The sequence below is a fragment of the Manacus candei genome, unplaced genomic scaffold (assembly GCF_025592945.1).
Source record: "Manacus candei isolate 608988 ecotype Guabito, Panama unplaced genomic scaffold, ASM2559294v1 h1tg000081l, whole genome shotgun sequence".
NCBI lineage: Eukaryota > Metazoa > Chordata > Aves > Passeriformes > Pipridae > Manacus > Manacus candei.
Window position 1 is genome coordinate 7,926,946 of NW_026138129.1, and position 22,891 is coordinate 7,949,836.

General features: G+C 36.8%; 1 long non-coding RNA gene across 1 annotated transcript in view; it reads left to right on the plus strand.

The window, feature by feature from the left end:
- Window positions 1–22,891, plus strand: part of LOC127481687 (uncharacterized) — a 39,940-nt gene that overhangs the window by 15,198 nt on the left and 1,851 nt on the right. The gene's annotated exons all lie outside the window — the stretch shown is intronic.

The following is a 22,891-nucleotide window of genomic DNA, read 5'->3' on the forward strand; positions in this document are numbered from 1 at the left end:
GCTCTCCTATCGTGGGAAGCACCTAGCAGGCTTTTAGAGCCGTTGCATTAGTGTCCATGGGAATATTTGGGGTTTAATTTAGCATGCTAGATTAGGGCCTAATACCTTAATTAAGGCTAATAATTTTTAATAAGTTTCTCCCAAACCCTTTGTGGCTGACTACAGTTGTGAACCAGCCATAATATAAAGCCCATCTCTAGGGTTCTCTGTTGTTGGCAGTTTTATGAAAGCTGCCATTCTGTTTCAGAGTGATGAAGCTGACCAGCAAATGTAATCTTTTTAACAGAAGGATCCACAGATCTGACTAGACTTCTTAAAAATATTAATCCAAATAACTTATGCCAGGGATATATTGAAAGTCTAAACATATAGTACATTTAGACTAACGGTTTTATAAAAATTGTGATAACCGTTTCAGAGAAGGCTTTGTTAATTGATAAAACAGCTTTTCCAGATGCTGCTTAATTCTCTTGTCAGCTCACATGTTTGGGATTTTCTGCTGTGAAAAAGATTAACTGAATTGTCTGGACAAAATCACTAATAATATAATTAAGATTTTGTATAATTTGTAGACAATGTTATTTGTTTTTTAAACATTTGTATATTGAAGTGTTGAATAAAATTTCTTATATTCGTTTAAAAAAAGATCCAAACCCACAAGCCCACTCGACCCTATCTTCCCCCCCACCGCCCCCAGCCATGCTAGCTCAGAGCGGTCGGGCCCTTTCCCGCTGCCATCTCCTATTGTTGCGGTCAAATGACCAAGGAAAAGTGTATACTTCCTTTTGTGTCCTGTAGATAGGGGTTCTTAATTGATGACCGCTGCTTTCTTTCTGACAGAAAGGAAATGAATGGGCAGTAGTGATTATAGCACATCTGTTGTTTTCTGGTGAGCATCCTGTACAGCAGTGAAACTGTCTTGAAGATTACTTTTTTTTCTTTTTTTTTTTCCTGTTCAAGAGTAGTTAATAGAGGAGGTGCGGGTGACATGTGACAGTATTGTTCCCTTGTCACAGGTGTAGCCAGAGCAGAAAAACAGATTGTACAATGGAAGAGAATGACTTGTTTTTAAATAAGTGTATTTTACAAAAACAACAACAACAAAGAAATCTTTCAAAGACTTCAGCGATGTACTGTGTTTACTGTGTTTGGTTGCAGGTTGTAGGCAACAAGTCTTCGTAGTATGGTCTCTGCGTTGCAGAATTAACACTCCAAAATCACATTGAAAATGGCTTTCTATAGGAAAGGGGAGAAATAAAATAGCATTCGTACTAAGGACTCAAAAGCTGAAATATTCACACAGCTTTCACTCTATGATGTGGTTTCTCAGTCTGTAATATCATTGTCCAACTCCTGCTTGAAAATCTTTTGCTTGATGTATTGCGGCATAGATCTTGGAAGTGCTGAGGAACGAACTGGGGCTAGGGGTGGATGAAGCTCCTTACCTGACTTTACAGGTGACAGAGAAGGAAGTTTTGAGGACAGATGAATGGTGAACTATAGATAAGGGTCTGGCCTGAGAGAAGAATGGGACTGGAAGGTAGGGAAGACAGATATCTGGGGAAATGATTGGGGGAGGCCAGTAAAACAGCTGGGTGTGGTAGGGGAGTATACCACAGCTTGCCCTTCACATCACATCAGCCACAATTAATTTTTCCACAATTTTTTTTCTTTTTGACTCTTGTATTATAAAGAAGTGAAAGTGGTAGGTGCTGTATGTGTACCCTGAGTATGTCTTGAACAGGGGAACTTTTTGTTCTTTCTTGCCAAGAAAAGTGCTTGAAAAACCATTAATTGAAAGAGCTGTGTAAATCTGAATCCTTACCACTTACTCTGTTGTCCTTTGTTCCTTCTTTTTGCTTTTATCCTGTTTAATTGCAGCGTTTCTTGTAAGCAAGGTGCCGGTACTCTGCTTTTGTACAGTCTGAATATATTGGTACTTAAACTAATAGAGTTTATGTTGGGCTTTGATGAAGCTGGTGAACTCAGATCAGCAGACTGAGTAGTGCTGCCCTCTTTCTTGGGGGTTTGTGATGTGTATTGGATAAAATTGAAGGTTTTTTCAGCCCCTTCCTATTGCTGGGGCTATCCCAAGAGCTGCTCTATCCCTGTGCTCTTAAGAGAGGATCTCCATCACTTAACAAAGGAGGTGTTGAGATGTTCAACTTCCTATCCATAAGACACCATTTAGCTGAAAGCTTACAGCCTTCCTTAAGCTAAATAGATTTTTTAAATAACAGATGTACCTGGCCACTGTCGACAGGAAAAGCGAGGAAGAACTGTGCTGTAGGTGAACACAGCATAGCTGAATGCAAAATTAATGATACCATAAGTGAACTGTGCTGCAATTAATGTCCCAGTGCTATACATGCCCTTATGGTATTGGTAGAATGGGCATCAAAACTGTGAACCGTCGTTTGACTTGATTTTCACCTGTGCTCTAATTTGCACACAATGTGGAGCAATCAACTGTGTAATTGTCAGTCATAGGTAAGGTTAAACTTTTGTCATTCCCTGATCAGAAAAAACTTCAGAAAATGAAAAAGCAGGTGCCATAACCCCAAATTTAAATTTAAATTGGGTAGGTTTTTCTCCTTTTGTCTAGTGGCAAAAGGGGCTTGGTTGTGGTTTTTTGTGTTGTTTTTTTTTTGAAAACTTGTGTAAGAATAATTTAAGCATCTAAATAACCCTTTTTCTTTTTGAGTGAGACACACAAGAGACCCTGTTCGTACCTCCAAAGCTTTTTAAACATTTAGCCTATCCCCATAGGATTTCAGAATTATCTTACATCTGTTGGCAAGCTTTATGTTGTAGCTAAATATTAGTCATGGCACCAGCCAAGTAATACAGGAAAAACCCACAGAATCATTTGAAATCCATTTGCTCAAGCCGTTGTAAATTTCATTTTATGGATATCTTAATACATTGAGTTTTATAAAGATTGCATTTTAAGTTTTAAGAAAGATAGTAAATTGTTAATTAGTGCTTTTTGCAATTCTAAGCACTACACTGATGTATTATTCTGCACCTCTTGAATGACTCATGAGAAACACTTGAATATTTGTGTGCCAGTGCATTCGAATTGCTGTATAGAAGTTTGCTAAGATCTTTTTATTATGGAATCCTGGCTTTGGGAACAGATGTGACTTCTTTTATCATAAACTACAGATGCAATCCGTGACTTATAGCAGAACTGTAGATTGTTTTAGAAAATTTTCACAGCTCTTTGAGTACATATGCACTGATGAATATACACACAGACCAAAATCCTATTAAAAATTAAAAATACTTGTTCTGTTGAGGCAGGTATTCATTAGAGCATGATACACAGCTGTTCAGTAAAAGAAACTTCAACAAGACCTTCAACCTCTAAAAGAAAGATTAGCTACTGCTTTTATCATCACGGACATCGCTTTAAAGATATTAAATATCTGGTTTCCTTCTGGGAGAATTATGTTCTGTCCACTTGACCCTTTGTAAAAGTAAATATTTTTATTGGTTACGTTATGTAGGAATTTGAAAAAATATTTAATGCATTTAAAAAACTCAGCCTTTGCGTACTTAGCTTCAGTTACATAAGTGCAGTATATCAAACACTCTTTTGTTCTTGATTCATGAGTTTCTATTGTAATTAAAAATTATTCCAGTATGGAATTTGGTAAGAGACCTAACTGATTTTCCTTTCTTTCTTTGTTTTCCTTTTTAAAAGAAAATATTCCTCTTTCTCCCTTACTTATTTGTCCCCTCCCAAGAGTATGTTTTCATCCTGCAGACACTGCAGCCTTAACTCCTTTCCTTCGGCTGCAGCTGTAAACTGCACTTCAATGATAAATCCAATAGAATTATGCTTGTTTACCACATAATTTAGATGTGTGAAGTTACTTAGTTGTATGTTTTGACTGTGATCAAATGCAGGTTAAAGATTATTAGATATGTAGCTTCTAATCCTGTTTTCAAGATAGAATAGAAAATACCTTAATATCATAATTGTTATATTCGTTTCTTCTACATGGAAATAGATTACTTAGGAAAAATGCCCTTCATACATACTGATTAAAACACAAATGTTGCTTGTTTTCTGCCAGTATGAGAGTGTGTATCTTTTAGAATACACAATGCAGCCTTTTAAGTAAGGAAAGGCATTGGATTTAATGAAATGTTACATTTCAGAAACAGTTTTACAAGTGAAACCAGTTAGGAATTTTTCAGCCAAAAATATTTTGTTGGAAAATAACAATTTATTTAAAACAGAACATTTCACACAAGCGGATTTAAACAAAACTATCAGCAAGAGGAGTTTTTGAGACTCAGGGTTGTAAGAATGTGTTTTCAGTTCCATGGAAAAATAACAATGTAACTTAAAACTGAAGTGAATACTGTCTCTCTGAAAAGTTCTGTCTCTGCTTATTTTAATTATATTTTTATTTGAATTGCAATCCTTCAACGATCTCTACCTCTTCCTCACAAAGAATATAGCTATTTTCAAAATTCTAGTTTTTATTTTTTTCCTTAAGTTGGAAAGATGGCTTGCTAGTTGATTCTAGTCTACTGATGTTCATTTTTGCAAATTGTGAAAAAGATTCTTCTGTTGTTTTAATGCAAACATTCTGATAAAGTCATTACAAATGATTCCCTCTATTCATTTTCATTCCCCATTTGACATGTATTAAAAATCTTACTGATGACTAATCAGTGAAGATCTACTCCAAATTCTTACAAATTTGATTTGTCCCATTGTTATTATTATTGGTCTAAATTGTGTTGCTTATGTAATAGGCACCATCAGTGCCTGTCTCTTTATTGGATGTGCAAGTGTTGAGGGTTTATTAATCTTTGGAGTGAAATGAAGCCTTTCAAAAGACTGCGCTACTTTTAGTCTCAGAGTAGACAGCTTTTGATCAAGTGGGTTGCAGGATAATTGAGGATGCTTGTGCCAAATCTGTCTAGGATCTAAACCAAAAATACAGAGGTTTTGTGTTTATTTTGGGAATAGGTTGTAAGTTTGCTTTATACAGCAATATTTATGAGACATTACATTGAAGTGGACTTTATAATATAAAATGTTATTGTATTTCTGAAGCACATCTGGTAATGCAAGATCTAAAGCTATTAATTTGGTCAGGACAATGAGTTCTTTATGAATAGGGACTAGTCCATTGAAATGAGTTTGCTCCTGAATTAATGATGATGGAGGGTGGGGAATTCAAAATAATGACCATCTGCTGGGTTGCTGATGTCAGACTTCAAGAGACAGTGTGACGCCTGTGGTAACATGCTTTTGCAAACCTTAATATCTGTATTGTTACTATGCATAGAACAAAGAAATAAAAGCTGAATGAAACTATAAAATTCAGGTAAATTATGTGTGTGTCTTCTGGGGTGGAAGCTTACTATTATTCTCCGTTTCTGAGAAAAGCTTGATTTGATTCCCCCACCAGGAAAGATGAGGGGCAAAACACTCAAATACTTTTTACTCTGGGGGTTGGAGGACCCCCACACAAATGCTGTTGTGCTTCATCTCCCGTAGTGCAACAGTGCATGTGTGATAATCATGAGTCCCCAGCTCTTCATCCCTGTTGCTACTTATTCCATGTACCTAGGTTACAACCCAAGATGTAGTTTAAATCCCTGAGACACTAATTCTCATAAAGCCATTTAACAGCCTTTCAGCACTGAGAGTGGTGTACGTTTCTCGAGACTGTCAAATTCTATTTTGTCTTATCCGTACCGTTATGAGATGTAAGGATACAGATACTTGAGGAAATTCTGTAGTGTAAATAACTGTATAAATGAGGGAGGCATTAATTCCCCTGCGAAAGTGATTTCCTTCCCTGCTTGCTTGGATGTTGGTCTTCAAGGTGAGTGACATAAGCCCACTGCATGCTTGTTGGAAATGAGATTAGTAGCTGGGGGTTTTCCTTAAAATGAATTGGCAGTAGTGGTAGAAGAATGCATGCTTCTTTCTGTGTATTCGAAAAGCACAATGTAAACATTCATCTATTTATAAATAGGCATCATACAAATATTTTAATATCTCTATAGTATTGTACTTCCTGCCACTGATCTTTATCACTAAAAGCAAACAAAAAATTTTTCCTTAATGATTCTTACGTGTTAATCTAGGATTTTCATGTTAATCTAGTAGGCAAACCTCTACTTCCAAAGATGTGGTTCATGATAGATATCTTGAAAATGACAGTGTCCATGGTGTTTTGATAGTATTGGGTGGAACATTTCCAAAGTATATGTCATACTTCAGATGAAGTGTTACTGCTTAATTCATGCTGTTTGGATATAGGATTTTCACTGCAGTCTAGAGTAGTGGGCTCATACTTGAGAATAGACAGAGTGCAGCACTCTTGGGGTAGGTGCCAGCAGCCGAGAGGAGAAGTGGGATGTAAAACACTGCTTGATCATCAGGCTCTAAGTCTGTAAAGCATTCGAGTGTTCTTCTTAATACGTTTTTTTTTTTCCTTTGCCTCAGTCGAAAGGTTGAAAACCTTTATTTCACTTGGTATGTTCTTATAATCCTGCCAAATAAGCACTTTGCTGCATCAGTTAAAGTGGATCTTTGGTAGAGTTCTTGTAGGGTGGAAAAAAGAGCAAAACTGTAATAAAAGTCCACAAAACATTGATGTGGTGGAAATGGATTTTATTATCTATTTTAATTTTAATATGCGCATAAATTGGAAAAAGAAAATTATGTTTCTGCAATTACTTCTCTGAAAGGTGGAGCAGTTCTCTTACTTCCTTAGAGAAATACTGAATCTTCAACTTATGAGATTTGAAGCTGGTAGTTACAGGCAATCTGTTTTAACTAGTAATTTTGATAACAAATTAATTAGTCAAATAGCTGTGTCAGTTTTGCTGAAAATTAACTTCAGGAAAAGACAAAATAATTCTAGACATATACTAATTCAACCCTCCAGGGTTTACGTGATTCAAACCTCGTTCCTTAGTTTTGTGGTTTGTTTTTAGTTTTTTGCTGATTTTTCCACATATCTATTTTGCAAATAAAGCCATATAATAAGACTGATTTGACAGAAGCACCATGTGGATATGTGTTTTAAAATAGGTTGACCTTTTCTTACTTTTAGGTGTAAGACTCAAAGCTTTCAAAAATTACAGGTAATTTTGAAATTTGGTAGTTACCTTAATCTACACTATAGTTACTTTTATTAAGTATGCTGAGTTCCTATTTTCCATAAGTTGGGGTAGATGTTGTTGGATGCATAGGAGCTGAGACATTGCAGAGAAAGGTGTTGACAGGTACAGTGACAGAAAATTGTGCTCCTTTTTGAAAAGTATCCGATCTGTTTTAAAGGTCAGGACTGGATGGTAGACGTAAACCCTGATGCCGCCAGTGGCATATGCATAAGGGAAGAGTAGTTCAGTTGAATGTAATTATACTTTCTGCTCTCCAGAGAGCATGGTTGTCTTTTTTTTTCCTGCCTGTTCTGCTTTTTATACCATCGAGTGCGTGTCTTTCTCTGTCTCCACTCAGAGTGCTTTAAGTCTTTGAAGTGTATAATGAAACTCAATTAAGAGAGAAATGTTCAAAACTATGTGCCAGCAAAGTTTACGAGCATAGGTGGCCTGAGAGAGGAGTCCTGTAAGGTTCCATCTGTTTAAAATTCAGATGGGCCTACGAATGCTGCCAGGCCTGGAAGAAGGTGGTCTGTAATAGTCACGTTTGCTGGTGTAATTTTTGGGAAATGATAGTTAGCTTTCTCCCCAGACAGTTTCCAGGCATGGCTCAGTCCCTAGTCCAGTTCAGTCACCACTAGTGAGAGATGGCTTTTTTGTACCCTGTTTTGTAGACTAAGATTGTTCATTACCACAGATATGCACTATTCTGTCCCAGCTTGCTTTTGTGCCCAGGAGCACTTGTTGAGTTCATCTAATGCATGAATTTAAGCATAGCCTTCATTTTTCCAATGATGAAACTGTGCAACATGAACTCAGCATTTATTCAGCATCAGAGAAACTGCAGGTTGGTCCAGAGATTCTGTGAGTGTCTTCACTGTGAGGAAAATCAAGTGTCACTTTTTATTCGATGTGAGTGCATCTTCTCAGTCAACATTTCTCTGCAGACTTTTTAGTCCATCACTTGGGTAAGTTTGCTTTACAGAATTGCTATTATTTATTTCAAAGTGAATTTCTGGATTGTTTGTTTTGTAGAGAGAAATGGAGGAATTAGGAACTGAGAAGGAGAAAACAGAAGAGTTTGGAACTGACTTGCTTGGCACTTGTTAAATTAACTTGCCCTGGTAAGTCAGCACATAGTGGTGACTATTGGGCAAAAAGTTATAATAGCTTGGTGATACTCTGTGAATACTGCTCAAGGGTGTGGGAACAGTGATGGGCTGAGAGGGAGATGGAGTAACTGTCATTGAGTCTAAAGGGAGAAAATGCTTCTTCTTCCACCTATTCCTCTTGCCTAAATGCAGTAAGGCTTGGAGGGCTGTAGAATCTCATTTGCTGTTCAGAGTGGTTTCCTGCTTTTTGGGGTAATATACCTAGCTCCTTGTGTGTGTTTGAAATACAACAGGGACTTTTTCTTTTTTCCTATTGCCCAGCTGAATAAGCTGACATCATCTCGGAGCCGAGGCATGGCCAGGTGGTGTCCTTGCCTCGCTGGGCCTCTTGCTGGGTTCAGTGGAAACTTGGTGTTGTTAGTATGCACCCCGTGTCCCTGTGTTCCTCAGAGTACAAAATGTGGGCTAGACAGCAAGAATGGAGGAGCTGGGATTTTTGTGTATAAGGGATGGTATTACATAACTTGAAACAGCGTTATTGAAATACCTCTCTGTTTTTAATTCAGTATATCAGTACTTAATATTTGAATGAAACATTAAGGTTTATAAATGCTTAGTTGTGTGTCTTGGCAGTGCTTTAGGCTTATTCCCCAATTACTAAACTCGGAAGGCTGTTTTGCAGAAAGTTCACATAAGTTATTTCTTCCCTTAAAAGTGGAAGAAAAAGAACTTTCATCTGAATTCACCGGGCTTAGCTCTGAGAATTCAAAGGGCTTTGGGAACTGGCTGAAGCTCTTGGTACTGACTTGGGTAATATCCCTTTGAATATTTACTTTAATGAAGCCTATTCAGAGATTCTCTCTCACACTTTGTCCTTATTTGTGTTGGTTTCCAGTACTAGATCCAATGATCAATGAAATATAAAGCTTTTTCTCTTAAAAATAAGTTCTTTGAGAGTTGTCAGTGGTATGAAATAACTGGAAATCTCTATTGTACTGCAGCAATGTATTGCCTTGCCAGTGGGAAAATACTGTAACTCAAGAATTTTACTTGTTTGGAACCACAGTGTTGATATATGTGTTATAAAAATGAAAGTGTGTCTGATGGTTTCTTTTTGCAATGAGATTTCACGTGCAGTTTTGCTATAGGATTTCATGTACAGTGGTTTGTTAAGTTGTCTTATTTTGAAGGTGTCTGTCTTACCCTTTTAATACAGTGCATAATATTTACATGTCATTTGACAATTCTTGACGTCATTTGACAATTCTTGGGATCATTTGAGTAATTATATTCATTTTAACCTTTTTAATTGAGGAGACCTGAATTCCTTTTTGTACCTGTTTGCTCTTTTTCATAACCTTATGTTTCTCAGGATAGAAATTAAGTACTTGATTACCCTTAATGCTGCCTTCTACTGTTGTTGAAGTACACGTGATCCATCTTTCAGTCTAGTAAAATTTTACTTGGTGGGAATAGATAGGGAGAGAGACATCCCTTTGTCAGTAGTTCTGGCATCCCAGACAGAGCAGGGAAAACTGACTGCTGAATGCATGATTTGTTTTTGATTCTCTACAAAGTGTGTAGAAGCAGAAAAAACTTCACTGTTCACTGTGGTTAAAATGGAAAGGTAAGAAATGTGACCTTCATTGCTGGTATAAGAAGGTGGAGAAGGTGAAGAGAGGAGAATTTGGACTCCTTTGCTGGATGAAAAGTGTCTGTTTATGTTGAAATTTTAAAAAGCTTTGTAATCTTAATACCTTCTAAAACTATAAGCTAAAATGATTGGAAACCCTTTATTGACTATCCTTTGATAACCTGTATTCAAACATGATGTTTCCTAATGATCATTATCCTTGAAATAACTTTCACCTTGAAGAGTTACAGGATTTGGGATGATTTTTCTCCTATCTTATTGAAGGCTACAAAACAACATGTAGGTCACCAAAAAAAGGTGTCTCTTAGCACAAGCTGTGAGTTACTATAATTGTTTCAGAATCTTGCAAATCTCTGAAAGTCTCAATGATTGCATACTCTTAAGTGTCCATGAGGCAATGTCAGATTACTATTATTTCAGTACAAAATAGATATTTCTTTGTTTCTGGGTTTGAAAGCTAAATAAGTCTAAGTTATTTATTTTTTTTATTTTCTGAGAAGGGGAATGAAGTCCTATCAAAGTGCACAATGGTTCAGACTCCATCCAGCTGTTGAGAATTACTTATAAACAACTGATTTGATCAAACCATGTCTCTTAGACTAATCTAGAAAGGACAAAAATATTCAGCTGAAGTAAATTACCTTTCCAACTATAACATTTGTAAGTGATACTATTTTTTTCCCCATGTATTTTTCTCTGAATGGAACTAGTATTCTTGTCTGGGGCCAGTGAAAGTCTGCATTTGGCCATGCGATGTTTAGTAAGAAATCCAGCTTTTCTGAGAAAGAATAATGGAGATAAGAAGCTTTATAGGTTTATATAGGAGGAGTTTCTGTTTCTAGAGAGTATTGCAGTTTAACCCCAAAGAAATGTTTATTCAGCAACTTGTCAGCTGCTTCTGTCAAAATGGTTATTCAAATTCCTTTGGAAATTGTGGCAGGTTAAAGATTGTCACTGTGTGTGGTTTCCCTTTGACAGTTTAAGTCTCCTAGGCTCTCTACTTGGGCTGATCATGGGTGAGTGAAATAATTTCCTTTCTATTTCTAACCCTTTTTCATTTAATATTCCATATGCTTTAAAATGAATATCTATATGCATGTCTTTATGTATGCATATCAAAAATCTGTTTTGTTAGAGATTAAGCAGGAATGGAATTTGAAACTGAAGTTTCTCTATGCTCTGTATATGCAATTCAGTGACACAAAAGCTAATTTGACTAGGCTTGCAGTTACAGAACGCTGAACTGGGGACACGTTTTCCAAGCTAATATACAGAGAGAGGGCTCTGGCTTCTCCATAACTAGTTAGAGTGTTCTGTAGATAACTGCAAACTTTGGCTCTAAAAAACATGTTGTTTGCAGGCCACACTTCAACAGTGGCAGTCTGGAGTGGCTTGATGAATAGTGGGGTGTTTCTACAGGAGATGTCACAACCTGAGTTACGAGGCCATTCATTTGGATAAATTGCAAGTGAATGTACATAGCGCTGTTAGTTTGTCTGTTACTAATTTCCTCTTTTTTAATGTATGTGTGCAGTATGTATATAAATATATATACATATGTACATACAGATGTATGTATCCTTCAAAGTAGGGAAGAGGAAAAACTGGAGAAACATGAAGTGGTCCTACAGTCAGCTAGCTGCCTAAGCCAGGGCTGGGAGCTGGGAACCTGGAAAATGTCAGTGCTCAGAAAGCTTTAACCATTGACTCTTTTATGGAATTGGCTGTGTTGTTTCCTTATGTTACATACTTTGTGATGAAAGCAACCCCCAAAATTTTCATTAATGACAGTTGACTGTAGTCAAAAAGTTAGATGGATTTTTTTCTGAGGGCTGTGGATAAAAAAATGTGTTTCACGGGGCCTATGTAAATAACTTTGTTATGCATGGCTGTACTTTGGCTAGCTGCTCAAATGACAGTTTCTGGAAAAGCCAACTGAGTATTACTTGTCTAATAATTATAAAACCCATGTCCAAACATCTCATTTCAGCAGTAGTGCCATACTCAGGCAATTGCAGTTGAAGGAAACACACAAATGGGCTTTGTAGGAGCCCTTCTCCTGATGGTGAATCTGTGTCTGATTCTTTTCTTATAAATGTAACGGTGTCACTGTGCTTTATGGAGACAAAAGTAGTGAAGGATCCACATATAAAGTGATAATTAGCTATTATCCTGGTTTTAAGTAGGCCTCTGCTTCATGAACAAACATCAGCAATGCCACACCAAACATTCCTTTGTATCTTTTTTCCCCCCCTCTCTTTAGCTCTCAGAAAGAATTTACAGTTAAGGGGAAAAATATCTTTCTCCCTTCTTTACTTGGAATTAACACTGTTTAGGAAAATTTCTAGCAAAGTAAATGGGTCTTCTGGACAGTGATGACATTTTTGTCTTTCATCATTATGACCATATTCTGAAAGTTCTGTGGTTTTCTTCTACAATGAGGTCTAAAGTTATTTCTTTGAAAATACATAGTGAAGCCAAACATATTAAAGAAGAGGTGAATCAGCCTAATTGGAGTTGATGCATACTAATTTCTCTGTTGTTAGTGAAATTGCAAGAAAAATAACAGTACTTTGAAAAATATATGCACGAGAGAATAAACTTGTGATTTTAATTTGGTGCAGAGCAGTATTTTGTGTTTGGAGTTTTTTTCTTTTTATTGAGTTTTCAGAAAAGTGTTTAAGCAAAGAGAAGAAATACCCCTGAAACAACTGACTTTGAATTGGGCTTTTCTATATTTATAATCTGGAAAAACATTGGGCTGTTCTGTAGTCTTGAGTATTTGCTTTTAGAGGCACCTTATCTCTTTGTCAAGTTGTCCATGAATGTGGTTTCAAGGTTTACATTGCATACTGGTTATGCGAGTTTAGGAAGATGTCATTCCCTATCTCAGTGCCTTGACTCTGGCCCTACACAAAGTTAAAATATATACGAATTTTGTTTGTCCCATAGATACTAGCTTTTATACTGACTTTACAATATCAAGAATTTCTCTGTAAGAGGGCTGCAAAACCTTCATTTAAAACAAAACAAACCCCAGAAACAGCTTCATTATTATCATAGCCCTGTGATTTCAGGAGAGACTACCCTTCATAATAGACACCGCCTGATGTCCTTACTAAGCAGATAGCAAGGTTGTTTCCTTTTTTCTGTGAAGTATGATGGAGTTAGGGATCTTGAGCTGGGTGTCAAGAAATTTCCTGAAACAGAAATAGAAATGCAGAAAGGAAGTGTCAGAAGGTGGAATGCAGGCAGACATGGTAAGTTTGTTTCTCCCATTATAACTAAATTCTTTAAACACATTGGAATTCACTGGTATGTTATCCATCACTTTAAGATTTATTCAGCACATAGGACTGGATTCAAATTAATTTAAGGCTTTTTGTATTTAATAACCTTGAAAGTAAATTATGACTTGTTTGCTGTGACTGGATTCCTTGTCATCCAACAACAACTTTGCTTCCTTGCAGCCTATTTTGGTTTTATTTTCTCCACTACTTGAACCTGGGGTGAAATGATGAATTTGCACAACAGTGGTCTTTTCCAAGTTGATGTTTAGTGATATCTCAAGCACAGGCATCAAACAAAAATAGAAGTGCTATCAGACAATATCTCTAATAGCAAATAATTCAAAGGAGGCTTACAGCCTGTGAAAGTGGGTGTCAGGGGTTCTTTACTATGTATGCCAGATGCAAAACTGGAGGGAGTTTTTTTGTTTGTTTTGCTTATTTTTTCCTGTATAACAGAGAATTGAGAATAAAAATTGACTGTTAGGATACCAGCTGGGTTATTACTCTTGTTTGCTTGTTGTTTTTTTTTAATATCCAAGAGCAGCATGGATAACCAGCAGCAGCAGCCCTTACCCTTAACCAGGAATCTTAAAACAGCAGCTGCTGAGCACTAGAGACTTGAATGGGAAAAAGACTAAAGAGGGACACTGCATGTGGGCATCTCTGTGATTGTTTATTCACCAATCAGCGTCTCTTCTAATTGTAGCAAAGTTTAAAGCTTTGAAAGGAATTTGAGTAATTATGAGATAAACAATGCTGAAATTCTTTCCTCTTCAGTTTCCTTTCCTTAACCGCGTGCACTATAAATCAATCTTTACTATTGAGGAAATTTAACAAATTCATATCCAGCTGTGGAATGTTTTTTTCTTCATTTATTAAGCCAGAACTCTTGACCCAGTGGTGAGGTTTATGCTGTGCACCTTACTAGAATGAAATAATAGAATGGCTTGGGTTGGGAGGGACCTTAAAGGTCATCTAGTTCCAACCTCCTTGTTGTGGACACTTTCCACTAGACAAGGTTGCTCAGAGCTCCATCTAATCTGGATGGAGTGTTTAATCTCCATTAAACACTTCTAGGGATGGGGCATCAACAGCTTCTCAGGGCAACCTGTTCCAGTGCCTCACCAACCTCACAGTAAAGAATTTTTTCCTAATATCTAATCTAACTCTATTCTCTTTCAGTTTGAAGCCATTCCCCCTTGTCCTGTCACTACATGCCCTTGTAAAAAGTCTCTCTCCAGCTTTCTCATAGGCTTCCTTCAGGTAGTGGAAGACCACAATTAGGTCACCCTGAAGCTTTCTCTTTTCCTGGATGAACAATCCCAATTGTCTTAGCCTTTCCTCATAGGAGAGGTGCTGCATCCCTCTAATCAACTTAGTGGCCTTCATCTGGACTCATTTCAACAAAAAAACAAGACTTAATGCAACTGTAGTTGTATTTTCTTGTGAGAAAGATGTAAAAAGAGGGGGTGCTAGTGACCAGTCCAAATACCGAATGTAGATTTAAAAAAGGAAACTGAGGATTTACCTAAGTATGTAACTTTGGAGGGGTGAGTGGTGAGCAACACAGAAGTGCAGCTGTAAACCTAATAGCCGGAGGTTGTATTTAGTTTTACTCCCTTGGGTGACATGACAAAATGACTTTGTAAATTCTAATAGTATCAGAGAATTTGTTGAGGGAAGAGTCATGTATTCTTTTCTGGCAACTGTCAGGGTTCTGGCCCTGAGTTTGACTGTTATTGCAATGTGAGGACTTATACCCTAAAATCCTTTCGTTTCTTTAGTATTCTGTCTGGTGTATGTGCTTTTTGTGCTATTTCTGCACTTGATATATGCATTACTGAAGAGTTGCAACTTAAGGAAACTAGAAATAAGCTCTTGTAGTAAGGAAAATGTTGAACTGTGTGCTCTTGTCTGTGCTGAGGCATTTGGTTTTATTTTTAAAATGGGTTTGTCTCAAATTCAGTTTTCTTTGTGTGGCCCCAATTAGCACTTAACAGTAGAACTAGTTTTACCTAAAACATGAAATCAGAAAACAGTGTAATGGTTAAAGTTAACATTAAACAGTTAAAGCTCAATTAAAATGTTTCATCTGCATCTTTGTAAATATCATTAATGAAAACTATGCTGTTGGTTTTTGCAGAGTATCTACACGTAGTACGTTACGTGGGGTTCTTTCTTAATTGCTCAGAAAACAGTTTGCTTGGAATACATTGTGTGCTTCATTTTATGCTTGTTGAGTAGCAGATTTCTTTGAGTACATGACAACAGTATTTTGTGATAACAATAGCTGTACTTGGCAGCTATGACTTGCTACTGCTGTACTCATAACAGTTTGTGCTGAGACTTACCTCTAAGTCCCTAAATATCTTGGGACTGACTTGCTTATCCTGCTTTTCCTTTTTATCATCAGAGTGTATGTCAGGCATGTCCTGTGCTGAACCACCTTACCCAAGTCTGTCTGTTTTCTAAAGCTTAGATTCAAAAGAAAGTGTCCAAAATGACAGACCTGTATGTAAGTGAAACATGATCTTTTGATGGAATTTTTTTCTTTGTGTGTGTTTTTTTTTAACTTTAGAGAAGACCTGGAAGGGCTGCTGAGATTAACTGCACTGTACAAAGGCATGAGAGAAGAAATATATGTACATAATTTGAAAAATGCCCAGTGTTTTACAAAATAATTCTGTTCATTCTGGTTACAGGGAGTTTTGAAATAAATAAAAGGTGGTATAGCAGCTTAGCTGTCAGGCTATTCAACCCCAAATCCAGACTCGAGCGATACACAGGACAATTCAGAAATCTGAAAGTTAGAAGGATTTATAGCCCTTGTTTGGCATGCTGACCAGGAGGGATAGACAGTTTCTGCTGCAAGCACTCGGTTTTGTCTGCCAGTGGAACAGTGTGTGGCACCTCGCAGAGCAGCAGCTAGTGCCACCTGTGGGAGCTCTGCTGGAACCGGTGGCTTTATGGTTCAGAGATGCATCATCCCGGGAAAAAGCTGTCATGACTTCCCAGTGCCACAGAAGGAGGCATTGGGTTGTTTTCTGTCAGCTTTCTGTAGCAAAGGGTGTTTATATGCAATGCGGGGTCGAACTTGAGCAAAGTATAAAAGAGAACATGTATAATAACTGTTTTCAAATATACTCATTAACAGTTTGTTATTACAGAAATAAAATAGCTGTGGTTAATGATACTAAAGAAATTTCTTCTGCAGTGAAATGACTTAAGTTCAAAAGATGGCACTTCTGCTGAGGTGAGAAACTGCTGTGATCAGTACAGAGCTAATATATATGTGCAGGAAATACATGCATTTCACCAATTAAAGCTGACATCTTTCTGATTAGGCTTTGAGCTTATGCTTCACAAGGGTATTCTGGGAGTGTCAGTCAAAGTTTTCATCTTTCTTCTTCCTCCCAGAAGACCCCATGGGGAAAGTTTCCTTTTTCGGTAGACGTAGTAACAGCATATGCTAAGTAAGGAGCCCTGCAATGTGGTTGGACACTGACCAAACACTAAGAATGGCTCATCTTTTCAAGAAGTTCATTCTATACAAAATTTGAACGAGAAAATACTGTGTCACATTCCCTCCCAGACCTCATATCCTGTGCTACTTTGTAAAAAATATGCTGTCTTGACTTGCAGGCTGAAATATGGTGATTAGCTGATGAACTTGATCTTTTAGTGGGTTTGGAAAACCATGACGAAAGTCTTGGAACAGCACTGGGAATGGTTTCAGAACTATTGGAGAGATTGGAGGAGGGAGAAGACATATGCATAGCAGTTAAACCACAGAGGAGCCAGACAGCTCACTCCTTATATTAGAACATCTGTGATGTTTTTCACATTCAAACATGGCGAATTACAGGAAACCAGAATGAAAGTGACAAAGGGATTCTGTGATTTAGTCTTCGCTTGCTGGCAAAAAGTTATGTTTTTTGGATTGCAGTATGGATGATTAGCTTCAGAAACTAGACAGAGGATGCTGTAGATTTATGCTGTTTTGAAGAAGTGGGCAGGAGAGAGTGTGGTATTAATATGACTTCCATCAATGGGGCAAATGTGCAAAGGAGGTTTTACTCCTTTTCACCAATATAGATCAGATGATCTCATTTGGACCAGCTCATCTCTTGCTGCAGTTATCTTAAATGCCACTGTTACTGCCTTTCTGTGGAAAAGAAAGTGAAAGGGTGAACTGGTTTGGGAAAATCAGCAAAATGTGTAGCATCTTGCAAAAAAAAAAAAAACCAAACCCCAAACTACAGTTAAACGCCCTAAAGTTGGAATGCTTTGATATGCATTGGTGTGCAGCAGAAAAAAGTCTGGAAGATTTTTGTGGGACTTTGAAAGAGAGGATTGTTGAAGAAGGAAGCCGTAACTCACATCCAGAGTGCTGCTGGAAGGGAATGCAAGGAACCATTAGAATTCTGTGCAGTTTTGAAGGAATAACTATTAACTTGAAATAACACTGGAATCTTAAACAGGTACTGCCAAGTTACTTAGAAGGGCTGAGGGGTGGTGGTAAATAGGAGCAGGCAGTAGTGAGGCTTGATGGCATACAGTGGTTTCTGTCCCTGTAACTTCTGTCCTTTCTGTCAATGTTATTTAGGGTTTCTTTCAGTGTCACTTTTTGGTTCACGTGAAAGAATTGTGTTAGTGTTAGCATATAAACTTGCTTTTATCATTCCTGTGACCTGGGATCAAAGCTATTCTCTTGAGGTTCAGAGCAGCAATGCATCTGCTCCAGAAGGGATTTTGTAGGCAAACAAATGGCAAAAACTAGATCAGGGACAGATGTCCTTATTGTCTAACAAAGATATATTCAGTATTTCACAGGCAGATGTCAAGTTCTGGTCATGTTGATGTGTGTGTGGATTTTACCATAGCCATCTTTGGGAGTTTAGAGTTCATCCTGAGTGCTGGTTTTGAAGTTCTGTGAGTTGTTTTGCATTCAGAAATGCAACATCCAATATCATTCATCCAAGAAGGATGACTGTCTATGCAGGCTGTCTCTGGGCATCTAATTGTTCTTATTTGTTTACAAAATATTATGTGTCAAAAAACCCTACTAATATCCATTTTTTACCCACTCCTCTTATGCTTTTTTTTAATTGCATCAGGAAGAACTCATCCAAATACAATTTAAAAATAAACCAGCAGATAGCTTTACTGTTAGCAGCACAATATGTAATGTGGAACTTCAGGACTTCAGTTGTTTGACATGTATTTTCTGTATGTATATAGCACTAACTGTTTATTCTGTAAAAGGCTGCATTTAAAATTGTAATACAGTGTTTTAAGGGGACATGTATATTGATCATGAATAAAGTGCCCACAGCAGAATCTTAATATTAAAGTTGGTTGTGCCTTTGAAAGATGGGGAAGAAATCCAACCAACTTTCTTAAATATGATCACTTCCAGCTATTTGGAACAGATGTAGACTAGGGGCCAGGGGTTTGACACAAAGGAGAAGGTTCAGCTTAGATTTTGGTTAGTGACGATCATCATTCAACATAAATACATAGTTAGGCTCCATAGTTACAACTGCAAACAGTCCTGTGATGAACAACAGTTTCTTTCAAGATGCTTCATGCTTTTTTGAGAATACAGCAATAAATTGCTGAAAGAACAAAAATGGAACTGAAGTCTTCTCTCCAATGAAAATTTATTCCTGAAATTTTAAAAGTGAAAATTGTTATACTTCAATTAATAGTGATTTTGAATAATTGGAAACCCTTACTGGTGTTTGATTGGTTTTGCTTGTTGTTTATTTGTTTGTTTCAGCAGAGTACAGTTAATTTAAGAGATAAGGACTATATTTGTCTGTGAAATGCAAGTAATTCGTATTTTTTGTAAACATGCTTTTTTTAAAGTATTTTTTAGCCACTCGTGCTATAAATTTGAATGCTTTCCTTTTAAATCACCTATAGCATGCTGTTGGTTTAGATGCTGTATTTAAGGGATCTTTTTTTTTAAAGCTGATTTGCAGTTTTTAGCAGCTCAGGATTTGAAAGGCAAATCAATCTATTAGAAGGAACGACAAATTTCTTGAAGTAAGACCTCCCAGTATGCCTGTTTGGGTGGCCCTAGCTGATTATGGCCTGTGAAAATGCGTGGTCATGCATCTGAATGTTTTTGGTTGCTGTTAAAGAGTTTTGCTTAATTGAGAAATGTAAACAGTATGGCTGTGTTTATTCATAAATTATGAATGCATATGTATTTCAAGTTCTCTTGCTAGGATATTCTGTGAAAAAGTTCTTGGAGTAAGCAGTAGGTAGCAGCTTTGACTGACGAATTCAGAAATACGAAGTACCCCATGGAGTGCTATAATAGCTGAGCCTGAGATTCAGGGACAATTAAAGCTATATCAATAATTATATTGCAAGAGTATTTGGGTTGGTCTAACAGGAATGTTTTTATAAGGTATTCTATATGATAGATCTTGAAATTATTGCAAACTTTGGGATACTACTATGAATAAGATTGTCTGGATAAGTGGAATTTTTTTGTATAGAAAGTGAACATTTTTACATTTGCTAGCAAGCTTATACCCCAAAAACTGCTTCTCTGCTGGATTTTGTAGGACTCCTGCTTGGCCTTACTGAAGAGACAGAGATTTACTTTCCTTGTCTGATATATTTTTCAGAGATTTCCTTCCTAGATTAAAAGGAGGAACTTTATTTGTAAATAAAGGAATGCTAAATGTTGACTTCTGGCTTTTGAGTAATTCAAAACTTGGTGTGTTACAGAAAACAGGAGCAGAGTTCTGGATTTCCTTTTTTTTAAAGTTGTTTAGTATGTTCTAAAAGAAATTGCAGAATTCCACCAGTGTGGAACTGGTTTGCATTAATGAGACAGAAGGGGGGAAAGCATATTTTTTAAATTTTAAAATATGTGGATTTCTATGCTTTTTAAGAAGTCATAAAATACTGTTCTGTGCCACATTACTGGACCTCAGTTTTTAGATGTAATTTTTTTTAATTGACAACGATATGGGAAAATGTTGAAGACTGTCATTTTTGCATCTGGTTGAACTATTCTGGTGCTACTAATCTCCTATGTGATTTAGAAAACAGCCACAAATTTCAGACTGTTTCATTACTGAAAACCATTACAGACAGTGACAAGAATATTTGGAAAAATTTCTTCATGGAAAGGATTGTCAAGCACTAGAACAAACTGCCCAGGGAAAAGGTGGAGTCACCATACCTGGAGGTATTTAAAAGATGTGTAGATGTGGCACTTAGGGACATGGTTTAGTGGTGGGATTGGCAGTGTCATGTTATCAGCTGGACTCAGTGAGCTTAGAGGTCTTTTTGCCTACGATTCTAAGAGTTTCTGGACAGTGTTCTGAAGATGCAATGTACTAGGCACAGAGGCTGACTTTCTTCAATCTGTTACGACTATGTTAAGCCTCCCTTGCTATCACTTATTGTAATGCAGAGCTGCTAAATTGGGTAGAAAACCATTAGTGGCACAGTGGTATTTAAAATTGTCATGAGCTCATTAAAATGAACTCTTGAAACAGAGTTGTTTGTTGTTGTGGCAGGTCTGAACCTGTTCAATAAATACCTTGGTTCATGTGCAGTAATGGAATGATCCAGCTTTCAAGTTACTGTTCCTTTATTAAAAATGCCAAGAGTAATTCAATGCCCATTTGAATCTCCCTTGTTCTTGTGCTGGGAATGATAGGTCATGCTCCATAGAGAGGGATGAAGACAGGAACTCCACTGACTGTTAGTGTGTGTCTTACTTGTAGTAATAATGCTTTCTTGGTACTGAGTTTCGATAACACAAAATCAAGGCTATCGTTTCCTTAGAAAGTCAAGTAGAAAATTTTGGCTTCTTTAGACAAGGAAAAATTGGACTTAAATAAAAATCAGGGTAGAAGAGGCAAGAAAAAAGTATTTTTTTTTTTCTTGCTTATATTAGTACCTCTAAAAATGTCAGTAAAGAAGCTTCAAATTATTTCTGAGACAACTGGTTTTTTTGTCATTATCTCATCAGTGAGTAACTCCTTGAACATTTTCACGGTGAAATTTACTTACATATTTATTTCAATTCTACACAATTCAAACCAGTCAAAACCTGAAAACAAATATGTGGATATCCATGTTTTTCCATTTTAAGCATGTAGTTCCCTGAATAAATGATATTAAAAGATTTATTTAAAATGTAAAATTTATGAAAACAATTTTCTTGGATTTTGAAATTAATCACAGAAAGTAAATATAGTATTTATTAATGTAATTTTTTGGTTGAAATGTGTTGTGTGATTAACTAGTTTCAATTAACTCTCCTAGGAAAGCAATGGATACCTGGAATTTTATATATAAACTCGTGCAATGTTCAGGATAATGTGTGGTGAATCACTGAATGCAAAGGCTTAGACAGGAGTTTGCCAAATTTTAGAATTAGTTGGTGTATTTATTCTAGCCAACTCTTTAGTGATGATAAGCATAGATAATTAAGTTTGAGTAATCTGTTTGAAGAACAAATTTATTTTTTATTTGTCTTCTGGACAGTGAGTTCTGAGTTTTACACAAGATTTATAAAGGACTTCAGGGACTACTATGAGTTTATAATTGTTTAAAACCTCTGTTGCAGGCACACTTGTTTGTTCAGTTTGTGACACTGTCCAGCTGTGGTTTTTGAACTCATAAACTCAGACCTTCAGGTGGATAAGCATTATCACTATTAATTTTAGGAAGCTGGTGAACTAGCCAAGCATCTTCTCTATCTTAAGTGTGTGTACTCTTGTGTGGATAAAACATGTATGTTAAGGACAAAGTAATTCCTAAGTAAGACTTGGTGGTATTTTATCTTGAGTAGGGATGAATTGGCTGATCTAGAAAATCATATGTCATAGAGTTTCCATCAGCTAAATAGGAATTAATTTCTACCCCAAGATGTGCTAGTGGATTGTAGCCTTACATATCTGACAGAAGTTTCTAAGTATTTTACATATATTGAGTTAAATATGACAAATATGCCAGCCCTGGATAATACACCTGAAATACAATTTTGTGACTTAAATTGCTAGATATTTTAAAATCCTAGATATTTTATATGGTTTGGTTTTAATGTAAACCCAAGTCTTTTATTGGATGCTAGGGCAGAAACATTTTCATTTTATGTGTAGTGATAGGATTCAAAACAAGCCATATGAATTTGAAAGCAAAATAATTTAAGAGAGGGGAAAAGAAGGCATTTATTGGAGTTCAGTCTCAGTTCTGCTGCAGGGTGATCCAGGGAGGTCTCCCATAACTCTGGATCTGCTGGTTGTCTGAAATCTGCATGCCAAATCTGCTCTTTGCCTCAGCATTGTTAAAAACTAGATGATTGAATTATTTCATTAGGAATTAAGGGTGTACTGCTAGTACTTCCAGTGCTGTGTACTCTGTATAGTGCTGTACACAGCACTGAGCTATGTGCATTGTCAGCTAAGGTGAAGTCTCTGCCCAATTGGCACACAGTCTCCTTCAGGCAGAGAATCCTCCTCTTTCTGATTTGTATTTCCTGATGCATTCTATCTGATTTGAGGCTTTTTTTACGTAAAATTCAATGTCAGTCTACCGGTGATGGGAGAATATTCAAAGGTGCTAAAAAGGAGGATACAAAATCTTAGTACGTGGTAGCCACACATTTACCATCAGCCAGTACCACAGAGGGTACATAATATTGCTGTGAG